The 22,975-nt window shown below is 41.4% G+C and overlaps 1 protein-coding gene across 4 annotated transcripts in view; it reads right to left on the reverse strand.

Moving 5' to 3' along the window:
• Positions 1-22,975, reverse strand: part of slc8a2b (solute carrier family 8 member 2b) — a 208,436-nt gene that overhangs the window by 126,222 nt on the left and 59,239 nt on the right. For 3 of the 4 annotated variants that reach the window (XM_076873473.1, XM_076873474.1, XM_004574105.3), the window contains one exon: positions 15,000-15,039. The exons of the other annotated variant lie outside the window; for it this stretch is intronic. The gene's annotated coding sequence lies outside the window, so the exon portion shown is untranslated. The remainder of the gene's footprint in view (positions 1-14,999; positions 15,040-22,975) is intronic. 4 annotated transcript variants of the gene reach the window in all.

Here is a 22,975-nt window from a genome sequence, read left to right on the forward strand (position 1 = left end):
GAATTGAATTGATTCAGTGTCTGCTGATAAACCAGTGGCGGTGTTCTTGTGTCTCTTTTTAAGGAAAGGGAACTCCTTGTACAGTACAGCAGATGGCTAGGATGAGCAATACAAGGCTTTTGATTGGGAAGTGCTGTTCTTGTGTTGCAAAGCGCACAAAAACCACAATATTGTCTTCAGGTTAGGTGATAAAACCCTCGACAGCAGACCGAGAGCTGACCCAAAGAGAGGCATAAAGGAGGCAAAGAGGGCCTAGAAAAGCAGGATTGAAGACCACCTCACACATGAGGGTTAGGCAGGGGCACAGGATATAACCACCTATAAAGGGTGGAGTATAAAGTGTGGTATACAGGGCAGAGCCAAATAACTTCTCTGCTTGATTTGAGGCTAATAGATGCTCCAATTTCATGACTTGGCTGCCTTCAAGACATTAACACACACAAACAGACAGACACACTGCAGGAACAGGATATGATGTGTATGCTAAGGTCAGTCAAATCCTAGCAAAGGCCCCTGACATGCGCTAACCAGCCATCGTAATCCCTGTTCACCAAAAGCCACAATCTGTGGACTTAATTGATTATAGACCCATTGTACTTGTGCCAATGATCATGAAGTACTCTGAGGAAATAGTCCTGCATCACATTAAAACCAACCACTGTCCCACATTTGACCCACATAGTGTGCTTACAGAGCTAACCGACCCACAGAAGATGCTGCTGCTATAGTAATCCATGGCAACTAAACCACCTAGAACACAAAGCTATGTGAGTATAGGACTGGAATTAGTATCATAATCATAATCTGTATCATGATCAGTGACATCTTAGACCCCTCCATGTGCCCCTGGATCAAAGACTTCTTCACTAACCGCCCATTGAGAGTCATAAAAAGACCCCACCTCTCCTCCTCCATCATACTAAGCACTAGTGGACACCAAGGCTGTGTGCTGAGTCCAGCCCTCTATTTCTTGTACATTCATGACTGCATACCGGTCCACTTGTCCAACATCATAATTAAATTGGCTGACAATACAACTGTCATTGGGTTGATCACAGGAGGAGATGAGTCAGCCCAGAGGGATGGGATTAAAAAGACTGTCAGTGTCAGTACTGGATTATAGGAGGAAATAAGTCACTGTTCTGGCCCTTTTCTCCATGGGGAGATGTGTGGAGAGGGTGCAGGCATCCAAGGTCTCGGGGGTTGTCGTGTCTGAGGACCTCTCGTGGTCAGCCAGCACTACTCGAATTATCAATAGCACGCTCAGTTCCTGAGTATGCCCAGGAGACGCAACACAGAGAGGGAAAGCTTCTGGTGGTCTTCTACTGGGTGGCCATTAGCTAACATGCTAACAGGGCTACTAGCATGTCTGTGTGGTATGCACGCTGCTCGGCTGCGGATAAGGAAGACTGCAGAAAATCACTGACTGCCCACAACATCCTCTGGAGTTGACTGTCATCTCATGCTGCCAACATCATTAAGGACTTCACCCACCCTAGCCATCATCTCTTTGAACTGTTAAACCTCTGGCAGATGTTGCAGTTCAACCAGAGTACACACATCCAGATTAAGTAACAGTTGCTTCCCCCATGCAATAAACATGCTAAATAAGAAAAAACACTAAATTGCCACCCATCTTCCTGCCATGCTCCTGTACTTTGTTAACATACATACAGGGTTTTCACATCTTTATCTATCATAGATTCTATTGTATGCTTTAGTTATCCATGTTCCAATCAACATCATGTGTCTTCAGTGGCACTGTAGAGAAGCATTTTGATTTCATTTTATGTATTAACAATGACAATGAAGGCAATTCAGGTCATTTTAGAATGGACGCCTGTATATTAAAAATGTTTTTTTACATTTTTTATTTATAGGGCCCTTCTCTGCGACTCTGTTACGAATGTGACGTCTGTGTAGCTGTGCATACCCAACCTCATTAAACTGACTCTCAGCTTGAGGTGTGACCATTTTTAAGGGTATTAACATATCAGCTATTATTTTGTAGAGCTGAGAAGGAATATTCTCATTTTTTAATATGTGAACCAATAAACACTACACACAGCCTAGCTCTGAGGCATATTTATACATATAGCAGTAATATAACACATCAGACACATTACGTGAATTGAAATAGTAGGAATCAGAAAATGAAGAAAAATATTCAGACAGAAGAAACACGGTTAATTTAAAGATGGGCTTTGGGAACAAAATAATGCCAAATAAATTAATAACAAGGGACAAGAAAAGCTCTCCCAAAACACACTCCTAGCTGTTCATGGTTAAAATGGAGAATTTACTGTTAATAATATATAACTTGAGATTTTTTATTTTGTAGGCCTAGAACTTAAAATAGTATCAATGCAGCGAGTTCCAACTTGAAGCAAACAGCTTTAATATATTAAAAAAATGTGCTTCTAAAATTATTTCACAAAGATATTGTAATTCATGTTTATCACACTGTGTTCTATTATATTATTATTAGCTTTCTATAGAGCAACAATATCTACCAGTGACAGGATGGGTGCAGAGGACATGCTGTAATTTGATACTTGGTTTGTCATAAGATCTACAGAAATACAAAACATTCTGTGATGCTCCAATTGTAATGCTGTATTAAAGATGAGTGGCCATTTCTGCACGTCTTTGCCGAAGACAACCAAGTAAGTAAGTTGTATCTCACAAATATGAGAGTAATATGAGAGTAGCAGAGTTAACGTCTACTGCAGACATGCTTCAGAAATGATTAAGACCATTTTTTGCCTTTACCTACACTAGGATAAAAAAGATCAGATATTTGCTTCTCCAGATATTTTTTGATGTACCACTTTTTTCACACCTTTGTCTGCAGCTGAAAATGCAAAGGGATGTTCTTCCTCTCCGCCAGCTCTGCTGCCAGGTCACTCCCTCCGCCATGCGGTGGATGACTTATGAGTCAAAGTTTAAAGACTTTTAACGTTGGTGCACCAGGCTGAGACCATTCCATCATCTTCCTGCTGTCGACATTCAGCAACTTTCTGTTCTGACACACATAACAAATGCCTTCTTACATCTGGCGTGTTACATATTTTGTAGTGTCTGAACTATGTGTGCACATTTATTGACTCACTGAACTTAACAAATGAGGCTGGATTTTTGTGTACCAACCACGTATAAGAGACAGTAAGTATTCAGCAGATCTAACAAATATGTTTTGGTCTGTTTGCCATCTCAGTGAGGCGCGAGCACTTTGTGTGTTTATGCAGTTACTGTAACTATAAAGGTTCCTAATAGAAATACTGATAAAGGGTATGCCACTATCATAAGTGGTAACGTATCTAAAACAGCATTAATAAAATGTAAATTTCTAATATTGGATAAATGCACTAAAGTAATCTTTAAGAGGAAGGGAAAGATTTTTGGTAACAAAGGCTTCTGGTTTCTGTTTGACAGACTTGTCATCTTTGAACAGGGTTTTGGGTAAATACAGGTAAAAGTTTGTGGAATGACCACAAGAGAGGCTGCATTTATCCACTGCATTTACTTATCAATATTTGCCCATTTCATGATGACATTTTAAAGTTATTGGTGTATTTTCCTTATTTTTAGTTCTATTCTTTTCCAGTGGCAAATGTTCATATTAAAGCAGGACACAATTTCAGAGAATCGGCCCAATGTAATGAGCCAAAGGCTCAGCCTTCAGACTGTTTCAAACACTCGGTTTCACGTGGTATTTTCTACTCTTGGCTCTCACTAATTTCAGCAGGAGAGGATGTTCCTAATATAGTCATCTTTGGCTGTGAGCACAGAAGTGCTATCAACCTGCTCAAACTTTCTGTTGATGAGAGACAGATAATCAAAGGAAAGCTGGATTAACACTGCATCTTGAAGATTTCACAGTATTAGATTGTCATTTTTTTTAACTGTAAAATATACAAAGCTGTCCTACTCCAAGACTACAGTCCAAGAATAATATAAAGCTAGAAATGAGCTTCACAGATCCCCTGTAACAGCACAGAGCTGTTAAAACCATAAAAGCACTATATTTCAGTCGTCTTAGTCTTTTCTAAAGATTCTTGCTGTTCTATGAGAAAAAGAAACATTTTCTGTTTCTCTTTTGTTCAGACAGATGAGCTTATTCGGGCACCATGTGATCACTGGGCAATTTGTAAAGACTGAATTTTACATCAGTTCGCTTAACTCACATTAACAGCTTAACTATAAAGTGGGATCAAATCCCAAAAGAATCGTTGACAATCATATTTGTTGTAATTTATTTAATTCGCTCAGCCTCAAAACAGCAGCTGGCACATCAGACCTTAGTGACAGAAAGGAAATGAGCTGCGTGACTGCACAGTGTGCCTAACCAGAAACATAAAGCATGCTCTTTACTCTGTCATTGTACCGATACGCTGAAAAAAGATAAGAAAATCTCACTCATGCATACAATAAAGGAATATGGTGGATACTCAGGGGAAAAAAGAGCAAAGTTCTCCTCTCTCCCCTCTCCTCATCCTTTTTATTCTCGCGACGCTGCCTCTCTCGCGCTTTTTCTCTTAACAAAGTTCATTGTGTGTTTGTGTGTCTCACTGAGAGCCATCCATCTCCCGTCCCTGGCCGCTCTATAATTACAGTGGCTCTGCCTTCCCTCCATGCCAGCTAATGCTCTCCTCATTACATTGTGTATGTGTTTGTTTGTGTGTGTGTGCTTATCAAATACCAAAATACCACCACCTCCGCTCCTTGGTAATCGCAGTCTACATCAGCTGTCACCTTTTCAGATCTGAAACAAGAAGCTCGGGATGTGCACACACAAACAGAGACACACATGAATCAGGCTAAACGGGTTTTTTGCTTCACTGAATGAATTGTACTGGGGTGCCTGGCTTGAGCACCAAAGTCAGCCTTCATTTGGTGATTACCAAGGTAATCTGACATAAGAGCTAAGAATTAACATCCTAATTCTTGAAATACACTTGGTGTGTGCCTGTGACGTCTGTTTGTTCCGTACTTCACATGGCTTCAAATCACACTGGGAGCACTTCAGAAGCAGAGCCTTCAGCCTGCACAGGGTCTTTTATTTTGAGAATTGACAGCATTCCCTATGCTGTTCCTCTCTGCCTTCCTGCCTTCCTCACACACTCTGTGCAGCTGTGATGGACACGCAGCAGAGAGACACTTCTAGGACACTTGTGAAATGTGCTGCGGCTCATTGGTTGGCAGCACTGCAATGACAAAAGCCACATATGTGGTAAAATTATTTTCCCCATTGAATGAGCAGCCTGTTTTTTCCTTAAATGAGTTTATGAAATCAGCAATTACACAAAGTGAAGAAAACATGAAGAATCAGTCACATTTTCCTACAGCCTGAGGAAGAGCAACACAGATTGTTTCAGTTTCTCAGCAGCTCAAACTTCAAATGCATACAATTTATGAGCATCCATCTATGTTTTTAAATGCAAATCCAAGAGTCCCCAGCCTGCCACAGGGCTAACAGAAGCTAACATTTATGCTCACTTTCACATCCGCAGCCAATTTAGAAACAACAAGTAACCTAATGAGCCCGTGTTTGTACTGCAGGAGGAAGCTGAAATAGCCAGAGAACCCATGAAAGCACCAGGTAAGCACAGGTAAACCTTTATGTGAACAGAAGAATAGACGGATACCTAAATTTACATGACTATATATTTAATAGGACTATGACTGCCCCATATCATATTGTTCATAATAACACCGGACAGTATAATAAAATTGTTATAACAAAATTATTAAAATGTCAAATCACGATATCATTTCCATAGCAACGCCGTGTGTATGTTTTCTAGTGCGTGCAGAAGCCCTGGGCATGTCTGAGAGAAAGAGCTGTGTATCAGCCTCCAGTGATGAGTCCGTTAAATGTGGAAACAAGAAACGTGTTTCACCTCTCGAGGCAAAAATAAACCAATATGCAAACAAAGGACTTGTTTGCACTGAGCACTCACTGGCTTTACTTCATGACAGGAAGAGCAAAAGGTGAATGAAGGTGTCGAGTCTTCAATGTTGTACTTTTACAGGGAAAAATACTACCTGGGCTACTTCTGTGCTTACATTTGATTTATGCTTTGACACTACTATTGGACCATAAAGCTATAATTCATAGTAAGAAGTAGGGATGGGTACCGGTGTCCGGTGCCATGATGGCACCGGTTCTGACATAAACGGTAGTAACCAGACCGAAAAGCAGCGCACATTTCGGTGCTTTATTTCGGTGCTTTTTTTTCCTGAGCTGTGATACACTTCTAGCCAATCATTTTACGTTTCCCAGGATAGTAGGCGGGGCCAGGTACGTACGTTCAGTTAGAGCAGAGCTACAGATTAAAAATGTCCAAGGCGAAGCGGTCAAAAGTCTGGCTGTACTTCACAGCAAAATATGCAAACTCAGCAGCAACAAGTGCTTTAAGCTGATACTGTGATACTGTCAAAGGAGGTAACACCAAGAATCCGATGAAACACCTGGCGACGCATAGCGTTTTTTTTAAAAGCCGAGAAATGTGCCGTATTTGATAGCTTGCTGCGAGACCTCACACTGTGCACGTTGGGTGGGTTGCCAATTATCGGACCCGGAGCAACATCCCCCAAAAACCCGAAGAATAGAGTCCTGGCCCCTAGCCCTGCCAGTGTAGCAGAAATAATGAGGATATTGATGCAGCAGCAGCCGTTCTTCTCTGCGTGAGTCGCTTAATGTTGTTCGAGTGTAATTTACATTGAGTAGGCTAACCACGTTATTACATTAATGCACGTAAGGTGAACTAGCAAACATCATCATAGCTACATGCGGCTGTCCTCTTGTTTGATGGCAGATACTCCCTTCACCCTGGCCAAAAAGGCTAAAATGACCAAAGAAAAAGTGGAAAACAGTTAAACATGAGAGGTTTAGGACAAAGTTTGTGTTTTTTCCATTGTTTAAGCACTGCTTCCAGCCAAGAGTGATACCATATATGCCCCATAGCTGCAGAAAAGGCTAACATTGTTATCTTTTTACAAAAAAACAAACAAAAAAACAGCTGAACATGAGAGGTTTTTGGACAAAGTTTGTGTTCTCCATTCTTTAAGCACCGGTTCGAGCACCGTTTAAGCACCGGCACCGTTTCAAAAGTACCGATTTGGCACCGGTATCGGATAAAACCTAAACGATACCCATCCCTAGTAAGAAGTGTGTCATCAGTGACAGTAGCTCAGAAAACAAGGATGGAAAAATGTCCTTCGTTTATTTACAGTTATAAACGCTGCTGCGTCATAATTTTTCTTGACAAATCACGATACAGTTTTGAGAATATTTTTCAGTTTAATTACACACGTAAATATATGTGTGTTAGTGTCCAGCACATAGGGCTCACATGAGGTTTTGACACAGGGGGAATGTTGCTGTTGGGAAATATCACATTTGTCTTATTGACATGTCGAAGCTTCATGGGAGCAGTTTTTTATGCTAAACATTAATCATGCTCATTTCCTGTGTTTTTCATTTATAACAAAGTAGGTTCATTCTCAGAAAGGCATATCAGTCTGGAGCTCAACCTGATTTTTTTATTGACACTGGTTTACATCATCTTTACAATGACTGATTAATACCCACCAGCATCATTAGGACTGTGCAGCTGGAGTGATGAAGGGATGGAAGAGGATGAGGAAAAGATTTTGGGTGTGGGCTGATAAAGCTGCTCTGCAGAGGAGGCTGTAGTTTGGAGAGAAGAGTGAAATCATAAGCTGCAAGAACAAGAAAAAAAACAGAAGGAGGAGGAAGTGATGGTCACCAAACAGAGTGAAGGAAGGAGGAATAGAGGAATATGTGAAATGAGGGGGGAGAGGAGAAAAGTTTGATATCAGGCTTGTGGCAGAAAAACTGAGAAAATAAAAGGGACAACAAGGAGGAATTATCAGCCATCCTGATGATGCACTAAGACCTCTGAATAAATGTGCCCTTATCATCTATGAAATGATGCTATAATCTGGTGACTGCTGTAAAAGAAGGCACTGAGTCCCAAACACTGTTTTTTCTTGAGCCCTAAACATGTTCATTTTTGTCTAAGCAAAGATTTCCAAGGCTTCCTCAATGACAGCTGTCACTGTGAATCTGTTAAGTAAATAATAAATCTGTCAATCAAGCCGTGTGAAAGGATGGTGTGAAGACTCCAATTAGGCTGCAGAACACATGAAATCATGAACCCCACTGTGCTCCACAGAGTGCTTTTTAAAAATCGTGTGTGATCACGAGTAAACAAGAAAGAAAGAGAGAGCCTGAGATGTTCAGGAAAAGTAAAAATAAGAGCATTGGAGTCAAACATGGGGAAACAGTTACAAACAGAAGGCTTCTGGTGGCTGGAAAGTTAAACGCAGCATGAATGCAGACCAGCAGGTGACTGAGGTGTGGGTGTGATTGTGTATCAAATGATAAGAGCTATTCAGTGGGCTGAAAAGTCTGGAACAGTTGGAAATATGATGGTGAGGAAAGAAAGCAATTTATCATGAAGTGAAAGATAGAAGGGAAATATAACAGAATGAAAAACAAACAGAATGTATTATTTTACCTTGAAGATCATAATTTCATCCAATTACCACCTTCAACTGTAAGCTTACAAGCAACACACCACTCAGTGTGTGTTGGTGCCTCAGACCAAGTAAACCAAATGAACCAAAGGAGTTCATTCAGGTAAACTTAGAACATAATGGGTGAGACGGGACACAGGACTGGAGGGTGACATGGACATTACTAAACAAACACGTGCAGACGAAGTCCTTTTAAAGTCATCAGCATTTATATACTTGTAATGCATCACCGTCTCTCCAACACGCACACGCCGGGATCTTCAACTCTCCTTTGGTCCACTTATATAAAGCCAATTATTATTCACCACCTTCCACCCACCCACACACTCCTCCCCTCTGCCTTAGCATCCACCCACCGCTGTATCCAGGCAGAAGCCATTAGAGACCACACACAGCAGGAACACTGAACCATTTATGGACACAGGACTATTCATGTCACACACACTGTGTGTTGGCTCAGCATGGTGGGAAACACATGCTGGTATCTGCTGCTCGACTGTTATATTCGCTTGGAATGTGACAGGAAGTTGGTCAAACTGAGCGCTAATAAAGTTTAAATAATCTGCAGCGATGCACAAAAAAGTCACTCTGCAGTCGACTGAGTGACAGAATGAAAGTGTCAGCTGAAACGATTTAAAAATCACACAAAGAATCGGCCCTGGCTTTAAAAATGACTAATCAAACAGAACTGACCTACACATTAATCAAAAAGCAATGTTTACAGAAGAAAGGCAAGATACAGTCACTACTACAGAAATATCGCTTTACCAGTGCCCACAGCTCTGACATATGCGTCACTTTCAGTCAGAGTGAGACTGCAAATACATTTATAGTTGAATTTCCTTAAAGGCATTTAAAACGATCGACTACTGTAGCTACAGACATACTTTTCATTTATCATCTAATCACATCGTGAAGCCTCTAAACTCGCTTTTCTGTAGTCTGCTCACATGTGCAGAATGCAGAGGTATGCAGTATGAGCGACATCTTCTCTCAACACATACATGCACTAAATTGCATAAGAGAATTCTTGTGCATACATGACTGGAGTGCTATGTACAGTATATAGAGCTTTTTTACTCTGAGCACATTTAATACAATATCCGTTCCCTGTTCTCTTTCATAATATAAAATAGCAAGATTAAAGGTGGGGAAGGATTTCCTCTCACTGTGGGATCAGTAAGCTCCACATTCAGATTGTTTTGGTCTCTTCTTATCACTTCGCTGGGAGACATATTCCCCAAACTATTAAAGTATGGCCAAATTGATGCTGGTAGGAGGAGAGGTTTTGGCATTAGAGTAAAATAAAATTGTCTGTCCTGGTAAAAGACATAAAATGGAAAATATGTCTCGACTGCAGTAACTTCCAGAGAGCCAACCAACTGTGCTCATGTGAGGCTCCAGTTCAAGTCTATTCGTAACATTTGTGCTTGTTTGGGAACGACCAAAGAGATGTTTTTGTGCCTCTGCTACAGAAAAATACTCACTTCTTTGCTTCGAGCAATGTTTACACGAGGAGCAGGAGAAAAATTGCTGTCCGTTTATCTTTTCATTCCATGCACGCTCTTTCTAATGCATGCAACACCATTAAATATACCTCATTATTATAAAATAATGAGGCACAAATATTAAAATAACCCTGTGCCTCAAAAAAAAATCGCTGCTGTATACATAACATGGTTCACTAGAAAACCAAATTATTCTTCAACAAATCATCAAAATGGTCTTTAAAATATTACAACTATTGCATTAAATTTTTTATATGACTTGGCAAATGACTCTTTTGTCACACTGCTGTACTGTTAATAAACACTAAAATAGTAAATAGTTGGTTTCACAGGTTACATTATTTTATTTTTCACATTTTTAATGGGACGAATTGGAGGATTTTGCCAAGACTGAATCCAAACAAAGACCTGTGACCAACATGCCACAAATCTAGCCTTATTGATTTTGTGTCTTTTTCACACAGAGGGGGTGTCAGCCTTTCTAATAAAATATTGATTATGCTTCAATCATCTTCACCCAGCATCCCGAAGCTACTGGTGTGCAACAGTCTGTGTTGTTCAGTGAAAGTAATGGATTGGATTGTCGGGTAATAACATTCAGGCTCAGAGGCAGGATTTAGTCCCTGGAGGTAACAAGGTTACAGGTTCAAATCCCGCGGGTGCTGCCATCTACATTCTACAAACAGGCAGACAGGAAGCCAATGGAAATATGAAACCTCTGGCAAACAATGTGTACGTGATTAAAGGAAGCTGCACGTGGGGGGTGGCTGATGCAGGGACACCGAAGGACAATCTTAGAATGTATCTTAATCATTTTGTAGAGGAAAGCAGTCAGTGGAGATTCAAGGCTCACAATATAATGGCAGCCTTTGAGGTACGGGTTTACAAGGAGGCCCCAAAAAAAGCAGAAGTCATGATGGATCAGGTTTCATGTTGCATAGTTAATAAAAACCTTGTTAATGTGGGCGTGTGTTTGATTAAAACAAACATTTTGTGATAGTCTCAGCCATTCCCAGGATTTTGTCAGTGAGCGGCACATTCAAACTTAAAGTAGGGGGCACTCGGCAAAACAGAACAACTGCTTAGATAGAAATCCAGTGTAGGAACGAAAAGTACGATTTTCAGGCGAAGCCTCGATACAGATGTATTACTGTAACCTGCATAAACAAGAGTCTAGCATGGTTTCGTGTTCAACAAATGTTTTACAAAGAAATGCAAGCAGTATTCAGTGTCTTTACCCCTATAGTACTTCAGTATTATGCAGGAACACGTAAATTAATATTATACAACCGGGTCATAATTATTTATTTATGTGTATCTCTCTTTAATGTTGCAGCTGGAGATGATTTTAAGTACTTGTATAGTACTGGGTAGTTTTATCTTTAATAATAGTGCAGCTTGCATGAGTAAATCCAAATGTTAAAATCTGCAACAGAAGAAGAAACCAAGCTTTAAACTATGTGGCCTTACATGCAGGAAGGTGGTAGAGTAGAAGAAATAAAAATACCTGGAGTATAATAACATTAAAGCGAGCTTCAGTTGAGTAAATGCATGAAGTTACATATCCACATGCTCATGCAGTGGTGCTTTGTGCTGTGAAATGAATATTGTTGTAGTCCAAAGATATTGGTGTAGGTGGGACACATATTAGTGTGCTGATGCTGTTGCTCTAGAGCCAGTCTCAAAGTCACGCTCCGCGCTCACTGGGATGTATTGAATCAGTAATCAGATCATATTTTTTTAAAAACACTTTAAATTTTTAAAAAGTAAAAATTGTCTGTGTTAAACCTTTTGCTGATGTTGCTTTATAATATACAGATTTCTTAATGTCATTTGCACTACTACTTGTTAGAATTCCATATTACACAGTTGGACCTTATTATTTTTTGTTATTTAATTTGGTCTTGTTCTTATTCTTTCCATCTCACCCAATCACTGGCATCACACCAACCATCTGCATGTCCTCCTTCACTACATCCATGAATCTTCTCGGAGGTCTTTTCCTTCTGCCAGCACCGTCTTTGACATCCATGGTTCAATATATCCATTATCCCTCATCAGCACATGCTCACTCTCATATATAAAAATTATTAGGCCTTCACTTAGGCCATATAGTACTTCTACTTATAAAAAATTTATTTTTGTTGTAAATTATACCGTTTGTATTGTTCTGCTACTGCTGCAAGAGTAATTTCCCCTATGGTATCAAGTACAAAGTGGTATAAAGTATCCAAACATTCTACAACCTACTGCAAAACAGGGAGAAGGACAGAAACCACACTTTTAACTCAAAGAGACTTCATCTATTTTACCTTTATGGGGTTAATGAAGTGATAGTCACAGATAAATTTAATTTATATTTCAAACAGACCTCTCACACAGGGCACAAGCTTGGACGCAAACACCCAGAACAGACATATCGACTGAAGGAAGAAATGTTGCTCAGAGGTGTAATAAAATGTGATCAAATGAAAGTAATAAAGTATTAATGAGGATGAGATAATTCAACCGGGCATAAAAATAATCAATGTGTGCGACAATGGAGAGGAAATGGCCACTTTCACTGGCATCTCATCCTACTGGACCGCTGCCCACATCGTTAGAGGTGATTCCCCAGTCAAAAATATATCTCATACTTTGAGCTGTCCCTAATCACTGTCTCCATTACATTTCAGGGATGGCGGAAAAGAAGGAGGAAGGACAGAGAAGTATAATCACGGATGTAAAGTGCACGAGGTTGACTACTTTTTTGAAATAACAGCAAGTGTTCTGGAACCAGAAAGAGAAACGGTGAAAAACAGAGGCGGTATAGGCCAGAGAGACCAAGAAGACAAGGATGATGAAAAAAATGAACGAAAGGATGATGTAAAATGATAAAGAAAGAAAACACGAATTCTGTGAGAAAAGGCTTCCTTGATGTTGCTTTTTTAATAAGAGGTTAGAGATTGATTAAATTTAGAGATGCACTGATGCGCTGTCAGCTGATTCACTCGCTGGGTAAACACCTTGATTAATGTAAACCCAGTGTATCTTCTTTTCTCTGAAACAAAATGGAACATGCGCTGGGCTGTGACTGTTTCTGTTTTAATTATAATTCTGATTGCACTGCAGCCATCTGCCGTTTCATCGATCCAATAGCTTTGCATTAGGAAGTCTTTTTTTGTGCTGCAGTGATTCCCATAAAAGTAATTATTGTTCAGCATTAAATGGATTCATCTTCAACACAATCAGCTCAGCTCTGCTGTTGCAGCTGGTTTAGATGAAATACTAAAAGAAGCTAAACACAGCTTAGTATGATAGTATGATGCAAACATTTACAAAATAATTTGGGAGAATACTGTATACATTTTAACTGAATGGCCAATGTCTCGTAGATTTAAAGAAGATGAATCATGTATATCATGAAATCTCATTTTTTAGGAAGATAATCAGAAATGGGAGAAAAAATGAAAATGGACAAGCATTTATATCACTTCTCTGTTACTGACAGCTCAAACATTTTACAATTATTATTTAGATTAATACAGTACGCTTAACACATTCTATGAACTTTAAACACTTTACCTAACTGTCTCCACATTTAATCTAACAGGCTTGTTTTTGGACTGTTGGAGGAAGCAGAGTATCCAGAAGAAATCCACACAAGCGCAGGAAGAACCTGCAGACTCCACCCAGAAAGGCCTGAACCAATCAGGATGCTGAAACGAGAAACCTTCTGGCTGCAGGGCAACAGTGCCAGCCACTGCACCACAGTACCGTCTGATAGCTCTAATCAGCGCATCTCTAACTCAAACACCAGTTTGCTGTGTTTGAAAGTTTAGGGATCAATGCAGATTACAGCTATTACAGCACAGCAGTGCCGTGGTTAGCACTGCTACCTCACAGCAAGAGTGTCCTGGGTTTGTGATGACACTTCACTACTTGTAGTTGACAGTCGTGGCTGGAAATGGTTGATTTGTGACCATTCATAACTGTTGCCACATTAAAGGAATCTTATTCAGAACTCAAATTTGATCACTACAGTGATCGAAAGCAAATTGAAAAAACTTCTTCAATTCAACAACACTGCAGATACAACACAACTAGATGCAGAAACCAGTAACAACAAATCCCTCCTTTTTGCTGTTTCGTATTTTCACTGTGTTTTCTAGATTTGCTTTGATCTTTTTGTTTTTACGTTGCAATCTAGCATCATCCAACATCTGCCTGCATTAAAAGGGACTGAATTAGAGAAGAGCATCATGGTGTCACCTTCTTTGTTCAGGTGACATTTGGCTGTTGGCAGTTTTATAAGGAAAACTTAAAGGCAAAAGAACATACAGCTGTCACTTTCTCCAAACACTTTTACTTATTTCCACTGGGTCAGTACTGCAAACATGAAGTCATGTGGTAAGGTTTACTGAATGAAGCATTTAAAAAAGAGAAAAATGGCACAAACATGGAGGAAACAGCCTGTTGATTGTTGGCAACAAGTCCCTGTTCTCCTGATGCATGCTGCTACATCACACACAGCCTGGAGGGATGACTCGCACACATTTTCTATTTGTTCAAAAAAACCAACTGTCACACACACACACACACACACACACACACAGCAGTCCTGGGTTTCCTGGCTTGGATGACGGCAGTGAGATGTTCAGTATTCAGAGTGAAGGAATAAAACCAGTGAACAGGGCGAGCTGGCTTCAGTAACAAAGCAGCCTCTTTGTGACTCGCTCACTGGGACTCGTGTGTGTGTGTGTGTGTGTGTGTGTGTGTGTGTGTGTGTGTGTGTGTGTGGCAGGATCTCTCCTCATAAAGCATTTGTTCATGCATAAAGCGACTGCACATTAAAACTTTGCGTACTGTAGACGGCGCTTCTACGAGCATATGCGTGACAACACAGCTTACTCACGCACAAACGCACAAAGCCATTTTACTTACCCAAACCAAACTCATGGGGTCGTGGAGGAGTTCAGCTGCCCTGCAACAATCAAGAAAATGTGATGAGGAGACGGCCTGAACAGAAAATTACACACATTAAAACAATATTAGCATCTTGAACACATCCTTGGGACAGACTCTCTAAAATGCACCTTTCAATCATAAGCTCAGAAAGTGGTTTCTCACAGTGCGGCATCCTCCTTTACTGAGCCAGCTTCTCTTCTACCTTAATGTCCTGAGACACTTAACCAAAGTAAACAGATCAATGAAAAGAAATTGCTTTGTTTCACTGTTTGGCTGTAAAGGATTTGTCTCCACTGCACCTATAGAAAACCACTGAGAGAATCAGCGGCTAATATTTCTATTGAGAACCTGGCACACTCTACAGGTTTCTACTGATGTGCCTTTAGTGCTTGTTCCTTCAGCACACAAGCACAGAATATCATTTTGTGCTCTGATAGGTTTTATCACTGGCTACTTTAATCCTTTCAGATTTTAGTACCTCATATGTGGTATTCCAGCCCCTGTAATTGTGCGTTCTTTACTCTTCCAAGTGTCTTGGTAAATAACAAAGAGTTTAAAGGAGCTGCCAGGGTAAATTAAATGTTAAGACGGAGAACATACAGCTTTTAAAAGTATGGGAATTTAAACGTCTCAGTGGCTGCGTGGGCTGATGAAGCGACGGCTTGCCAAGACTTCAGCAGCCTGCGTGTCTTTCCTGAGGTAGTGATGAGGATTCCTCTCTCCAAGGTAAAGGGTGTATAGATTGGATTATTGATCGGTGTGCACAAAAGGAAGAGAAAAGGAAGTGTATGTGAGAGAGAGGGAGAGAGAGAGAAACAGGAAGGAGGGAAGAGAGAACGGTTCAGAAAGCCAAAGCAGCCAGCTGGTAGATGAAAGCAAGCTCCATAATGACGGAGAGAGGTGAGTGTTATGCCACACAGTGTTTTTTTTAAAGATGCATCAGGCTGTTCTCGTTCTGTCAAAGCTGCTGGCATTTACACACAAGGTGCCCTTCAGTGTCTGCGCCCTGATGCTCCTGGTTACGGCAGGTTAGGCAGACGTGTTTGTCACTCCCAACTCAGTGTCGTCTCTCTCTGCAGTTTGCCTTTTGCCCTCAATCCCCCCAAGCAGTCGTGTTAGATGGCTGTCCCATCCCTGAGTCTAGCGTCTCTTCCTTTACAAAGGAGAGTTCTTCCTCCTCACTGTCACCAACTATTGCTCATAAAGGATTATCGGATGATTAGGATGTTTTTTGGTTTTTTTTACTGTTTCAATGTTTTTTACCTTACAGTACTTTACTGTTATGTAGGAGTATAGCGTAACTGAGAACATAGGTTTTATTCGATGGGAACAATCTTTGCTCACAGATTTGATCAGAAGTCAGTTACAGGCAAGGAGTAAGGATGTCTGGTTAAAGATGACTAAGATGCTCATTTCCAGCTTCATCCCTTGTCATAAACAAGCTGATTCAGTAATCACAAATAATGTGCTTTTCATTGACATCATTATAATAATAAGTCAGAAAAAAAACTATCTGAACTTTCAAAGAGATTACACTGACGTCACTGTTTGATACATACATGTATCTATGCCATTGTGCCCTGTGGACGACAACAGACTAGTGTCATTTTGGCCTGACTTTCTTAATTTAATTTCATTATTTAATGACATAATTTTCTGTCCATTGCGTCTCGATTCATCACTCAGCAATTCCAAAATAACTTTTTGCATTTTCACATCACTCATTTCTCCCTCGTGATGTGAGTTTGTGAGATTCCAATACTATTCTTTCAAAGAGCAGTGCTGCATTAATGACAGATTACATACTAGCAAATTGGATTTCCACTTTCATTTAGCTTTTCTTTTTTTTTCTTTTTTTACTTTTCTGTTGCAGTTTTGTTAATTTTAGGCAATTATGTGATTAAACCCTAGAAAAGAGTTTTGTATTGATACATTTCATCACACCTACAAGCCAAATGTCTTCCACCCTAACTGGAAACACCTGCAGAGTTCATTTTTGCTCCAATGGTGATTATGTCAGCAGAGAGCGAGCTCTTTTGCAGTCCATTTGTGCACCAAGGGAAAAAAGGGAAAGTGCTTACTCAGTGTGTTATTATGTGACACTTAAGGGCCAAGCATCAGAGTGTGATGAGCTGGTAGTCAATGAAAGTTGGTAGGAGTGATCAGTGCCGACAGACTTGCTGCAACATCAAGGTGTAACAAACTGAAAAATGTGCGAGTCCCTGAGTGGAGCCAACATGACCAGAAATAAACTACCTAAAGGCTGCTGATGATGATCCGAAGGTGACAGATGAAATGAAAGCAAAGTTGTCCATCTCCTGTGAGCCGGTTCAACAGTCAAAGACAAATCTGCTGCTTGTTTTTGCCAACAAATTTGCTGTCCTGTCTGTTTGACTGTAACAATTTTGTGTGTACCCATCTTTAAAAAAAATCAAATCTCCTTTAAATATTTGAGGATATAATTGTGTTCTCTGGTTGGATAGTAAATTGAAAACAGCTACTGTATCTGGCTGCTTGCCACGCCAGGGAAACCTTCCCTGCTTCGATGTCCGACCGTGGATGGCTGCCAGACTTTCAACACTCAATTGGTGTTTCCCCAAAGGAAGATTGCTGGCATGCAAAGGATCCCAAAGCTAGACAAAAGCACCTGCTGCTTAAAATTGCTCAATTACTTAATACTCAATACAGCAGCTCACCTGTTGCCTGGAGCCAAAAATGCACCAAAACAATTAAAAAGTGACATGATTGTTAAAAACTCTAAGGAGCTTGGAAAGAGAAGCGACTGGACTTCTTTAAGTTTTTTCACCTCTCATCAGCGAGGTTCTAAGACCAAATGATGGAGAGTCCCAGGTACTCTCTAGTGGGGGTGTCCCTTAAGAGAATCATTGACCCACTACTGGTGATGTGCCTCATCACACGAGTCGGGGTGTGAAAAAGGCTGTGGGTGATTATCAATAGAGGTTTCGAGTGAAGCCACTGTGAGAGCTTGCCCCCACCCTATCATGAGATCAACTGACGCAAAGTGTGAGTGGGCATTAAGGAGGCTGGGAAGGATCTCAAAACTGGATTATAGATGGCAGACAGTTGGTGTCGTAAATCAACGCCTCTGTTCAAAGATAGACGTTCACAGTAGACATAGATGCTTCTTTCACTCCTCTTTCAAACCATCTGTCTTCTCTTATCTGGATCCAGCGTAAGTTTCTGGACCTCTTAGATTTCTTAGATGACCATGACCCGGATGACTGAAAACCTACACAGATGATTGTTACCGATTTTTTAAAGTTATTTTAATAATGATTCATTCAGTAAGATAAGATAAGATAAGATAAGATAAGATAACCTTTATTAGTCCCACACGTGGGAAATTTGTTTTGTCACAGCAGGAAGTGGACAGTGCAAAAGTTATGACGCAAAAATTAGAATACAGTAAGAATAAATACAGTACACAGCTGTACAGAATAGAATAAAATAATATACTATATACAGTAGAATAAAATAGAATAAAAATATACAATAAGATAAAAATAGAATACGAATGCTATATACAACTGAGTAAAAATACAACGATGCCAGAAAAGATTATTGCACTTAGTGTTATTGCACATGTGTGGATGTGTGTGTTTGTTCAGTTAAAGTCTTTGTTGTGGAGTCTGACAGCAGTGGGGAGGAAAGACCTGCGAAATCTCTCCGTCCCACACCGTGGGTGCCGCAGTCTCCCACTGAAGGAGCTGCTCAGTGCTGTCACAGTCTGCTGCATGGGGTGGGAGATGTTGTCCATCAGGGATGACAGCTTAGCCGCCATTCTCCTGTCACTCACCACCTCCACTGGGTCCAGAGGGCATCCTAGAACAGAGCTGGCCCTTCGGATCACCCTGTTCAGTCTCTTCCTGTCCCCAGCAGAGATGCTGCCGCCCCAGCAGACCACACCATAAAAGATAGCAGAAGCCACAACAGAGTCATAGAATTTCTTCAGGAGTGGGCCCTCCACTCCAAACGACCTGAGTCTCCGCAGCAGGTACAGCCTGCTCTGCCCTTTCCTGTAGAGGGCGTCTGAGTTATGAGTCCAGTCCAGTCTGTTGTTCAGATGAACACCAAGGTACCTGTAGCTGTCCACAGCCTCAATGTCCATACCCTGGATGTTCAGTGGTTGCAGTGGAGAATGCTTGTGCCTGCGGAAGTCTACCACCAGTTCCTTGGTTTTACTGGCGTTGATCTGGAGGTAGTTCAGCTGGCACCAGTCCACAAAGTCTTGAGTCAGTCCTCTGTACTCCTTGTCGTCCCCATCAGTGATGAGGCCGACTATTGCAGAGTCATCAGAGAACTTCTGCAGGAAGCACTGGGTGGAATTGTGGGAGAAGTCTGCAGTGTAGATGGTGAAGAGGAACGGAGCCAGAACCGTTCCCTGTGGGGCCCCCGTACTGCAGACGACCCTGTCCGACACACAGCCCTGAGTCCTCACATACTGTGGTCGGTCGGTGAGGTAGTCCAGGATCCAGGTAGTGAGGTGATGGTCCACTCCAGAGTTCACCAGCTTGTCCTTCAGAACCGAGGGAAGAATAGTGTTGAAGGCACTGGAGAAATCAAAGAACATGATTCTCACAGTGCTTCCAGCGGTCTCCAGGTGAGCGAGGGAACGATGTAGGAGGTGAATGACGGCATCATCCGCTCCAATGCCAGGCTGGTAGGCAAACTGAAGTGGGTCCAGTGATGAGCTTGTTAGGCGCCGAAGCTGAGCCAGGACCAACCGCTCCAGGGTCTTCATCAGGTGGGATGTCAGAGCCACCGGCCTGTAGCTGTTGAGGTCCTTGGGGCGTGAAGTCTTTGGCACTGGTACAACACAGGAGGTTTTCCAGAGCTGTGGGACTCTTCCCAACCTCAGGCTCAGGTTGAAGAGGTGCTCCATCACCCCACACAGTTGGTCCGCGCAGGACCTGACGACCCTCGAGCTGATGCCATCTGGGCCCGCTGCCTTCTTGCCATTAATCCTCCTCAGTTCCCTCCTAACCTGGGTGGTTGAGAGAGACAGGCTGGAGCCTTGTGTTGAGTGTGTATTGGATGCTGTTGTTGGGGGTGGGGGGGAGTGAGCAGGGTGAATAGAGGAGGTGTGAAGTGTCTGAGGTGGAACAGCAGCAGTGGGGGTGGGTGAGTCTGCAGCCGATGTTGTAGACTGTCTCATGGCTGAATCAAATCTGTTGAAGAAATGATTCAGTTCATTTGCCCATCTCACATCCCTCCCAGGCAGAGAGTTCTGCTGTTTGTGGCCTGAGATGGTTCTGAGGCCTCTCCAGACTTCACCAACGTTGTTTTGCTGAAGCTGGTTCTCCATCTTCTGCCTGTAGCTGTCCTTCCCATTCCTTATCAGTCCCCTCAACTCTCTCTGCACCCTTTTCAACTCCTCTTTGTCTTTGGATTTGAAGGCCCTCCTCTTCTGCTTGAGGACAGCTTTAATTTCTGGGGTAATCCAAGGTTTGTTGTTGGAGAAACACCGTACAGTCTTGGTAGGTACGGTGTTATCCACACAGAAATTAATATAGTCAGTAATGCATGTAGTAAGGCTGTCGATGTCCTCTCCATGGTCGTCACAGATCACCTCCCACACAGTCGACTCAAAACAGTCCTTAAGAGCCTCCTCGCTCTCCTCTGACCATCTCAAGTGGGTCAAGTGCTAAAGATCTTTACAACATTTCAGTGTTTTTTAGGCTTCTTACCACCTGATGCCCAAATGCAGAAGCAGTAATTATTGATTTTGATGTGACGCTCTGGTTTAAAAGCCACTGTAATGAAGCTTTTACTTAAATATGAAATATGAACAGTGTGAGTCCACTCCTGCTTTTAGAAAACAAAATATGCTCCTCTTAAACTCACTAAATGCTTCTGTTTCATTGCCAATGTTCCAGCAACTTCTGCTATTCACTAACAGCAGTAAACTTATCACAGCGCTACCATGTAGCACAATGCCACCCAGCTGACAAACAGAGAATGCACTATTATATTTTTAAGTGATTCAGGTCAAATTATACTAAAAGATTTTTAGGATTCCTAATTTTTCAATGTTACAACACTCCTGAGTTTATTCTTTGTTGGAATTCATCACTTTTGGTTCAAGTCAAATTAACCAAAACAAAAAAACTTCTTAATGGCCCTCACTGTTCGAAGTAATCTACTCTGATTGTGTGCTGATTTAGAAAGGCAGCTCTACAAAGGTCAAGAGAGAGAGTGAGCGTGAGCGTGTGCGTGTGTGTGTGTGTGTGTGTGTGTGTGTGTGTGTGGTAAGTCAGGCAAATGAAAAAGAAAAGTCAACTAGCAGGAAGGTGATGCAGTTAGTGCATCTGATGTGTTGTGGTCTTGTTTCTTTCTTTATCTGTCAGCCATATTTTGTCTTCGCTGTCTTGTTATTATGCTGCCAGCATAAGTGTGCCAAACACACATACACAAACACACCCACACCCACGCACACACACACACACACACACACACACACACACACACACACACACACACACACACACACACACACACACACACACACACACACACACACTTCTAGGACAAATAATAATGCCATGGAGTGCAAAAGTAAACAAAAGAGGCAGGTATAAACCTATATAAGGACACAAACTACACACACAAAACACACACTTCCTGTCACAGGGCAGATAAAATAGCTGGAGCGCCGCAGTAAACAAACATTGTAGCATCCCGGGCAATAACAGAGCCGCGTTTCAGCAATCGATAAAGAGAAGCATGGCTGACACCTTCACGAATATGAGATGCTGGTTCACAGGCCACTTCAAGCAGCTAACACAGATTCTTTCTGCTGCTCTCTAAAGAAACCACCATCATGTTTGTGCAACAATCCCAATGTAACACACTAAGAACCAAAAATGCAGGAATTTAGCTGCAGAAGCAATGGCTCCAGGATTTACAGCCCTATTCCAGAGAAGGTAAACTGATTGGTGCTGAAAACTAGATGTATGTTAGATTTTCTACACATTCCATAACTTTCACTTTGCCATATTTGTTCTGGTTAGCCCATGAGCCATGTTAATCTTTTTTGGAAACACATTTTTTATCCATTTCCTGTGTCCTGGAACTTTGTTTGATCTTTGCAGCACCGATGTTTTACAAAAAGACTTCCAAAAAGTTAAGCCTTTCAATTCAGTTTTATTTCATTAGCTGGGCCCACGTCCTCATTTTAGATTTGCTAATATTTTTAGGAGATAAAGGCGAATCGCTTAAAACAATACATCTCCCCTCTCTGGTTCTGAACTCGCCTTTCTTAAAAACCCAGAGAGATTATAGTTGCCCTACATTGAAGAACACCAAACCCTCTTCCTATTTTATTGCTTATTTTCATCAACAATTCTGCTAATTTTGTGTGTGTGTGTGTCCACCCTAGGGGAGCTGGTGTACCACCTTCTCCCGCTAGTTGGAAGCAACTTTTACACACATTTCTACACTCCTCTCTTTTTTTTTCTTTTCTTGTTTTTGTTCCCAATTTTCAACATTTTTAACCCCATTTTTCACTGTTTTTACACACACATCAACTTTTTCCACACAACCATTCTCTTTCATCTCATAACATACTTGTACTCGCATTTCTTACCATACAGTCAAATATTGAGTTTTATAAAGTGCTAATATACCGTCACTCCGCACACTGTATTGTGCAGACGTGATTATCAACAGTGGACTTGAACCACCGTTCCCTGTGATGGACCGGTGTTTTTGCAATTACTTTCTAGCAGACGATTGCTTTTCTTTGCACAACACCAGAACCGAACACAAGCCTGGGGACTCGAACCCCAGGATTCTCCTCCCAGAGACTCGAACTCAGCAAGCACTTCACGACTCGGCAAGACAAAAAACTCCTCATGACTGTATACAAAGTTAGCTACAACTCACCCATCTGCAGGAGTTCCCTCAAAGTTGATGGTCTCGGTGGTGACTGA

This window comes from Maylandia zebra, linkage group LG14 (genome assembly GCF_041146795.1).
Source record: "Maylandia zebra isolate NMK-2024a linkage group LG14, Mzebra_GT3a, whole genome shotgun sequence".
Lineage (NCBI taxonomy): Eukaryota > Metazoa > Chordata > Actinopteri > Cichliformes > Cichlidae > Maylandia > Maylandia zebra.